General features: G+C 36.8%; 1 long non-coding RNA gene across 1 annotated transcript; it reads right to left on the bottom strand.

The window, feature by feature from the left end:
- Positions 1-1278: 1278 nt before the first annotated feature.
- On the bottom strand, positions 1279-7163 carry LOC139080683 (uncharacterized). Its single transcript, XR_011535385.1, has 2 exons — positions 7014-7163; positions 1279-2176 (listed from the first exon to the last, which is right to left on the bottom strand). It is a non-coding gene; the product is annotated as an uncharacterized lncRNA (long non-coding RNA).
- Between the last annotated feature and the right edge of the window lie 385 nt (positions 7164-7548).

Genomic DNA, 7548 nt, shown 5'->3' with positions numbered 1-7548 from the left:
TATTTAAGAAAGTTATCTTTTAGGACATGTTTGTTTCGTTGCACGCTATTCAGAAATCTATTGTGCCCAAATTCTAGGGATTCAATGAAACCCATTGTCTTTGAGATTTTAGAAGTTTACTTATCACTTCTAGGTTTCAATTTCCGTACCATATAATGAGATTGTTAGAGACGACTCGGGACATTTGGCAGTATATAAAATGTGGATAATATGTACTGATAATTAGATATATTGATATAAAACATCTGACTATGGTAAAAAGGCCAAAATTACCTTAAAGTAATATCTCTTTCCTCTTAAATATCATTTTTTATCATTTATTTTAAAGAAACACCTGGCTGTGGTAAATTATGTATGTATGTTTTACTCATCTCTGAGTTTATGATAAGAAGAATTGTAATAAACCCAGTGGCCATTAGCAGAGGACAAATTGAATAAATTACTGTTCTTCAATGAAAAGGAATGCATTGCCTCTATTCACAATACTTAATTACATATATAAAGTGTGTTTATTCTGACATCATCTTTGTATAAAAACTAAAAGTCCAATAATATAGACAACAAAATCTAGTTATCCCTAGGCAGTATGATTAATGTCAGTTTTTTGCTATTTTTACAAAAATCTTCACTATGTAAATGTGTTTAATGGTAAAGTATTTCTATATGTGTTTCGGTGTAAGTGTGTGAGTGTGAGTGGGTGTGTACTTATTTTGTAAATCATGGTGTTGAAATGAAATGCCTGTACATGGATTTGGGAACTGAAAATAAGGAATGCTCATTGCCTGGATAAGTATAATATTTGCTAAATAAGTATAGCATTGGACAGTAAGGTAGAGAGAGACAAAAGAAACATTTTTTTGAAAGATCTGTATTTCTTTCTCAATCACTCTACCTGTATGAAATATCAGATGACAAACCACATTATTACATGTCACTTATTCATGAGGGCCCAAGTGTTCAACAACCGGGGACCAGACACAGAGATGGTTATGCAATCCAGGTCCGTCAGGAGACAACGCTGGATCCTCCTGCAGACAGAACTCGTGCAACAAGGAGTCAGAGTTCTGGGTCAGATACTAATATTTTCTGTTGTTTTTCTGATTTATATTTTAGATTTCTTTAGTTCTTTTATGCTTTTTCCACTGAAAGCATGTTAGAAAACCAGAGGAAGGTATGAAATATTATACAAGAATTATTTTAATTACTTTTATCAATTTATTTATCTTAAATACTTTTATGTAGTTAGCAGGGAAGACAATAAAGTGCAAGTATGGATCATAGAGGTGGTTGTACATTTTTTATTGTTTTAAATCTCTTTCTGTACTTTTATATACTTTTTTTAATATTTTCATTTTTAAAGGAAAGCATTCTTTTTAGTGATGCATCTACAGGGACAGAAATTAAGTGAGTTCAGACCAAGTTTTTGGAGAACTGTATATTGATCACTAGATCATTATTCAGATGTTCTTTTTCCATCTTTCATCTACCTTCATCTCCACTTTTCTTACATTCTCACAGAACAGAGGCGATCATGTGTGACACTACACGTAACATAATTGGTTGGGTAAAACATAACTAGGACGTGGAATTCAAATGGCTTCCCAAGAACTACCAACTCATTTAAACCAGAACGCAGATTTCAGAGATGTTCAAGAGAAATAGGCATCAAAGAAAACAATAAAATAGTACTTCAATTTCTAGGGATTGGGATGGGCGCAGTTCGGACATGGAGCTCTTTGATGTCGTTGGACTGTGGACACGTGAGGACTCTCACCACGTCTCACACATCTGAGCTGCTGGTGAACAGATGATGAGGATTCCAGTTGATTAGGGCAGGAGGACTCACGCAGGAAGCAATACTGCCTTTCTTGCCTGTCTGTCATCTGTGCTACCAACGTCCCTACGACGAGGTCCCAGACATTCTTCTAATCTCCCCTGAGCCACAGCAGCCGTCAGAGGGCAGCATGTCGGCCCCGGCACATTCCTGCCCGTACACTGCAGTGCAGCCCTCACGGAGGCCCTTCCACCCTCTTCTCCAGCAGCCACCCCCCTGCCGGCTCCGGTGGGTCCTGGATCACAAACTATATCCGTCCCTTGTATACTGAGGCTGGATAGGACCTGAGGGGTCAAGAGGGAAGTGGAGGCGTGTTCTCTCCAGGAAAGTGCCGTAGCTCTGCTGCTCCACAATTTTGGATGTCGAGGGAAAAACAAAGAAATATATTCATTACCTTCATCTCTCACTCAGCTATGCCTCTCTATTACAGGCTATAACAACATTCCTACAACACTGAAAACAAAAACAGTCTTCTCATAAGATGTGGGTTGTCTGGACAAATTAATTGTAAGAACGATTGCCTCAACTCTGATGACATCAATTTCTTAATCTATAAGATAGAAGTAGCAAAAACAATCATAAATACTACTTAGGTGGGTGTGGAAATAGCATGATTTAGTTTTGATGAAAGTGTCCTACAAACTCTCTACAGTGCTGTGCAAACGTAGGCAATGTTATTATCATTATCACTGTAACAATTTACATTAATTTGGAAATATTTTCAGGAGAGTCCATTTCCCTCTAGTCCTAGCAGTCCTAGCATTCTTTGTCTCCTTTTCTAATTAGTGAAAAATAGAGAATACCAGCATTTTAACTGTAGTAAGATCATGTTACCGTCCACTTCCATTTTCTTCTTAACCAGAGATTTCCAGACCTGACCAACGGCTGTTGAGAACTGCACTGTGTTTACTGACTTCATCCTCCTGGACTCTCTGACAGAGAAGATGTACAACAGGGACTCTGTGCTCTTCCTCCTGGCTTATGGCATCACTGTGATTGCCAACATTGGGATGATCCTACTGGTCAAGATGGACCCCAGACTCCACCTGCACGTGTATTATTTCCTGAGCAATCTGTCATTCTGAGATGTCGGATATTTCACCACTGTCTCTCCCAAAATGTTGGCTGATTTTTTATATAAAAGTTTATTTTGTTCAATTCTGTGCCACCTATACCTATTTTGTTGAGGGTTTTTATCACAAAAAGGTGCTGAATTTTGTCAAAGGCTTTTTCTACATCTATTGAAACAATCACATGACTTTCGTCTTTCATTCTGTTAATGTAGTGTATGACATTTATTGATTTTTACATGTCAAACCATCCTTGCATCCCAGGTATAAGTCTCAAACGGTTGTGATGAATGATTCTACTACTGTGCTATTGAATTCTGTTTGCTAGTATTTTGTAGAGGATTTTTGTATCAACGTTCATCAGGGAAATTGGCATATAGTTTTCTTTTCTTGTGTTGTCTTTGGTTTTGGAATCAGGGCGATGGTAGTCTCAAAAAAAAAAAAAAGAATTTGGAAGTATTCCCTTTTCTTCTGCTTTTCAGAAGAGATTAAAAACTGTTAGTACCTATTTGAATATTTGGTGGAATTCATCCATGAAGCCATCTGGTCCTGGACCTTTCTGTGTAAGAAAATTTTTGATTCAGTCTTCTTGTTTGTTATTGCTCTGTTCAGGCTTTACGTTTTTTATTGATTCAATCTTGGTAGGTTGTATGTTTCTAGGAATTTATCCATTTCTTCTAAGTTATCAAATGTGTTGGCATATAATTGTTTATAATAGCCCTTTGTGATCCCTTATATTTGTGTCATCCATTGAGCTGTCTCCTCCTTCATTTCTGATTTTATTTATTTGAATCTTTTTTTAAAATTCTTATTCTGTGTAAGGTTTTACGGATGTTGCTTATCTTTTTAAAAAGCTAAATCTTATTTTCACTGATTTTTCTTTCCCTTATTTCGTTTATTTCTGCTCTAATCTTTACTACTTCCTTTCTTCTACATTTTTGGGGGTTTATTTAGTTAATGTGTATTCCACTACCATTGGATAAAAAGCTCTGTATATATCTGTTAGGTCTATTTAATCTATTGTGTTGTTTAAATCAGCTGTTTCCTTATTGATTTTCTGCCTGGATGTTCTATCCTGTATTGAAATGGGAGTATTGAAGTGTCCTACTATTATTACATTGCTCCCTATTTCTCCCTTCAGTTATGTTAATATTTACTTTATATATTTACGTGTTCTGATGTTGGGAGCATATATATTTATAATTGTTAATGTTCTCTTAATGAATTGATCCTTTTATCATTATGTAATATCCTTTGTCTCCTATAACCAATTTTTATTTAAAGACAATTTTTTCTGATGTAAGTATAGCCACACCTGCTCCTTGCTTTTTATAATTAGCATTGGATATCTTTTTCTGTGCCTTCACTTTCAGATTATTCATGTCCTTAAATCTGAAGTTGGTTTTCTTATGATGGAATATAGCAGAGCTTTGCTTCGTTTTTTCTTTAATCCATTCAGCTGCTTTACATCTTCTGACTGGAAATTTTAATACAAATACATTTAAAATAATTATTGATAGGGAATGACAATATTATCATTTTGTTATTTATTTTCTGTCTTGTATTTCTTTGGTTACTCCATTCTTCTCTTGCAGTTTTCCTCTGTATTTTCTTGATTTTTTGAAGTCATATTCTTTGATTCCTTTCCATTTTTCTCTTCTGTATCACCTATAAGTATTTTTCTGTATGGTTACTATGAGACTTACATAAAGCGTCTGATTGTAATGGTGTATTTTAATGACAACGTCTTAACATCAATCATATCCACACTTTTACTTCTCCTCTCACACTTTATAATAACTTTATGTTATTGACGTCACAGTTTCTATTTATCCTGTGTCTCTATTAAACACCTTTTGTAGCTGGAGTTATTCTTAAAACTTTTTTCTTTTACTGTTTACACTAAAATTAAGAGAGATTTACATACTGCCGTTAAAGCAGTATTCCATATTTGTCTTCATATATAGCTCCACGAAATAAGTTTTATACTTTCATACGTGCTCACGTTATTATTTATTGTCCTCTCCTTTCAACTTGAAGGAGCCCTAGTGCTGGTTGTGAGGCAGGTCTGGTGGTGATGAACTCAGTCAGCTTTTGTTTATGTGGAAATGTCTTTATATCATCTTTATTTTTAAAAGACACTTTTTTCTGGGTATTGAATTCTTGGTTGGCTTGTCTTTCATTTAGCGGTTTGAATGTACCATCTCTCGCCCTTCTGTCCTGCAAGGTTTCTAATGAGAAATGCAGGGAGGGGCAACTTCGGGCTCTGGTTGGAAGCAGAGCTGTTTCTGGGTGACTTATTTTCTTTTCTGAATGACACTATCTTTGTTCTTTCTCTTCTTTACCACCTTGTCCACCATTTATTTGTTTTATTCTTCTTTTTCCCTGGCACCATTTGTCAGTCTGAAGCACCTAGCAACTCTGAATCCTCGTTTTTATGTGGTTAATGAGCATAAGGAAGATTAACTTACTCTTCTGATAGGTTGAATAGACAAATCAAAAGTTAAGTTTATTCCATCTGAGGTGTTTGTGACTAGGAAAGAGGGGGAAACTTTCAGGAGTAATGCTCTCTAAGATGCTAATAACTTGTGTCATTATTTCTTAAAATATTACCCCTGGAATGCAGACAAGAACACTTTTTTCAGTACTCTGTGAGAAGGCTGCTGTGAAAAAAGGATGGTCAGATTTGACGTTAATTCAGAGAGTCTTCTAACAGGTAAGTGACAAATATTTCCATCTTTTTACACAGAGAGGCGTCATTACAAAACAATCCAAAATAATTTTTTTGACTATGCTGTTTTCACATACTCTGAGAAAGAAACAGGAAAAAAAAGAACAATCCAAAGTTTGTTGAGATTTACTATTAATATAGGAACTAAACAGAATAAATATAAGTGTTGGTGAGAATGGTCTTTTGAGTTCAATAAATCTTTTACGAGCACCAGGTCTGTGAAAAGCCGTCACTGCAGAGTGGGGATAGAGGAATGTATTTCATGTGTCAAAGTTTATTACAGTCTCTGGAGTGTAGAAAAGTTCACGAATGATTTGAGTGTAAGGTAGTGTACAAGGTAAATCCTCACTAAGAGCTATGGGTTCTAGAAAGAAACGATTCTGCCTGGTTAGAAATTACAGAAAAGGGTAACGGGGAAGTGACCTTCATGTAAGTCCTGGAGAATGCCACCTTTCCGTCTCCAAGAGACAGCTTTGAGTAGAGTCTTTACGTCAGGTATAAAATTATTACTCCCTGGATGCTTCCAAAATGATAGCATGAGGGTATAATTTGTATTTGATGCACTTCTGAGATTTAATTTAAAAGTAGAGTAACTGCTTCTCAGAGAAGCTCATAGGAAACATGACAATGAGGCGGCTAAAAACTGAAAGCTAACATGCCAACATGTGGGAGGGGAGTTCCTGAAATATTTTGGGTAAAAATTTCCTTTTTCATCAGTATTTGTCCCCACCAAATGTTCTTCCACACGTGGTCTTCTCTACCTTGCTCCTCCACAATGTTTCTGTTCTCTTTAGTAAGATTTGGAAAGAGGAATAAGTAAGTATTAATTTCATGTGATTTGGGGCAACCTGATATAGGAAACGTGAGTAAAGGGTGTTGAGTTTCATGATGACTCTTTGGTTCTCAGGTGAAACTGTTTCCCAGGGCATCTCCTGAACAGATAAGCAGGACTCACTGGATTTAGTTATGAAGAGTGAGGAGTTTAGGGAGCATAGATTATGTTATCCGTTTATTTGGTCTTTTGAGAGGTAAAGAATCCCAGGACAAGTTGGTAACATTCCCACAGATGAGGGCAAATTCTGTGTAGATGTAAAGTGAGTGTAGGGATTCTCCCAAAGATAGAAGTCCAACGTAACCTGATCAGGGAGGGGCGGGTGGCTGAAGAGACACACTGCCTCAGGGAAGCAACCTTCCCTCTGTGGCATCTGCATTAAACACAGACACAGAGCAGGAGCCGCCTAACTGTGTTCCACCCTCATCTCTCCATATTTTCCTCTCTGATTTTCTGTCACTACATCTTTGTTACCCATCTATTCTCAAACCAACACATTCTCTTATTATGGTTTTGACAAATTTAGCCATTTTAAAGTTGTCTTACCTTATCTGAAGAGTTGAGATGAGTACAGCAATCACTGGAAGATGTGCTGTGTTACTGATGCTGTTTTGTCTCTGGATCATTGTAACTTGTTTTTGTGTCCGATTCCATTGAGAATCTGATGAAAAGTGTTAACACTCCTTTGGAAAAAAACTGGACATGTGGTCATACACATGTCATACATGAAAACACGGATCAATATTAGGAGGATATGAAAAAATGTCTCTTTTTGTATCCCTAAGGGCCTAAGAGTCATGAAAAAAAATGTTTTAAGGGGCCGGCCCAGTAGCACAGCAGTTAAGTTCACACATTCTGTTTCGGCAGCCCTGGGTTTACCAGTTCAGATCCCGGGTGCGGACCTAAGCACCACTTGTCAAGACATGCTGTGGTAGGCGTCCCACATATAAAGTAGAGGAAGATGGGCACGGATGTTAGCTCCGGGCCAGTCTTCCTCAGCAAAAAGAGGAGGATTGGTGGCAGATGTTAGCTCAGGGCTAATCTTCCAAAAAGAAAAAATGTTTTAAAATGATTATTTTTA

Source organism: Equus przewalskii, chromosome 31 (assembly GCF_037783145.1).
Source record: "Equus przewalskii isolate Varuska chromosome 31, EquPr2, whole genome shotgun sequence".
Classification (NCBI taxonomy): Eukaryota; Metazoa; Chordata; class Mammalia; order Perissodactyla; family Equidae; genus Equus; species Equus przewalskii.
This window is presented reverse-complemented; position numbering and strand designations above follow the sequence as displayed.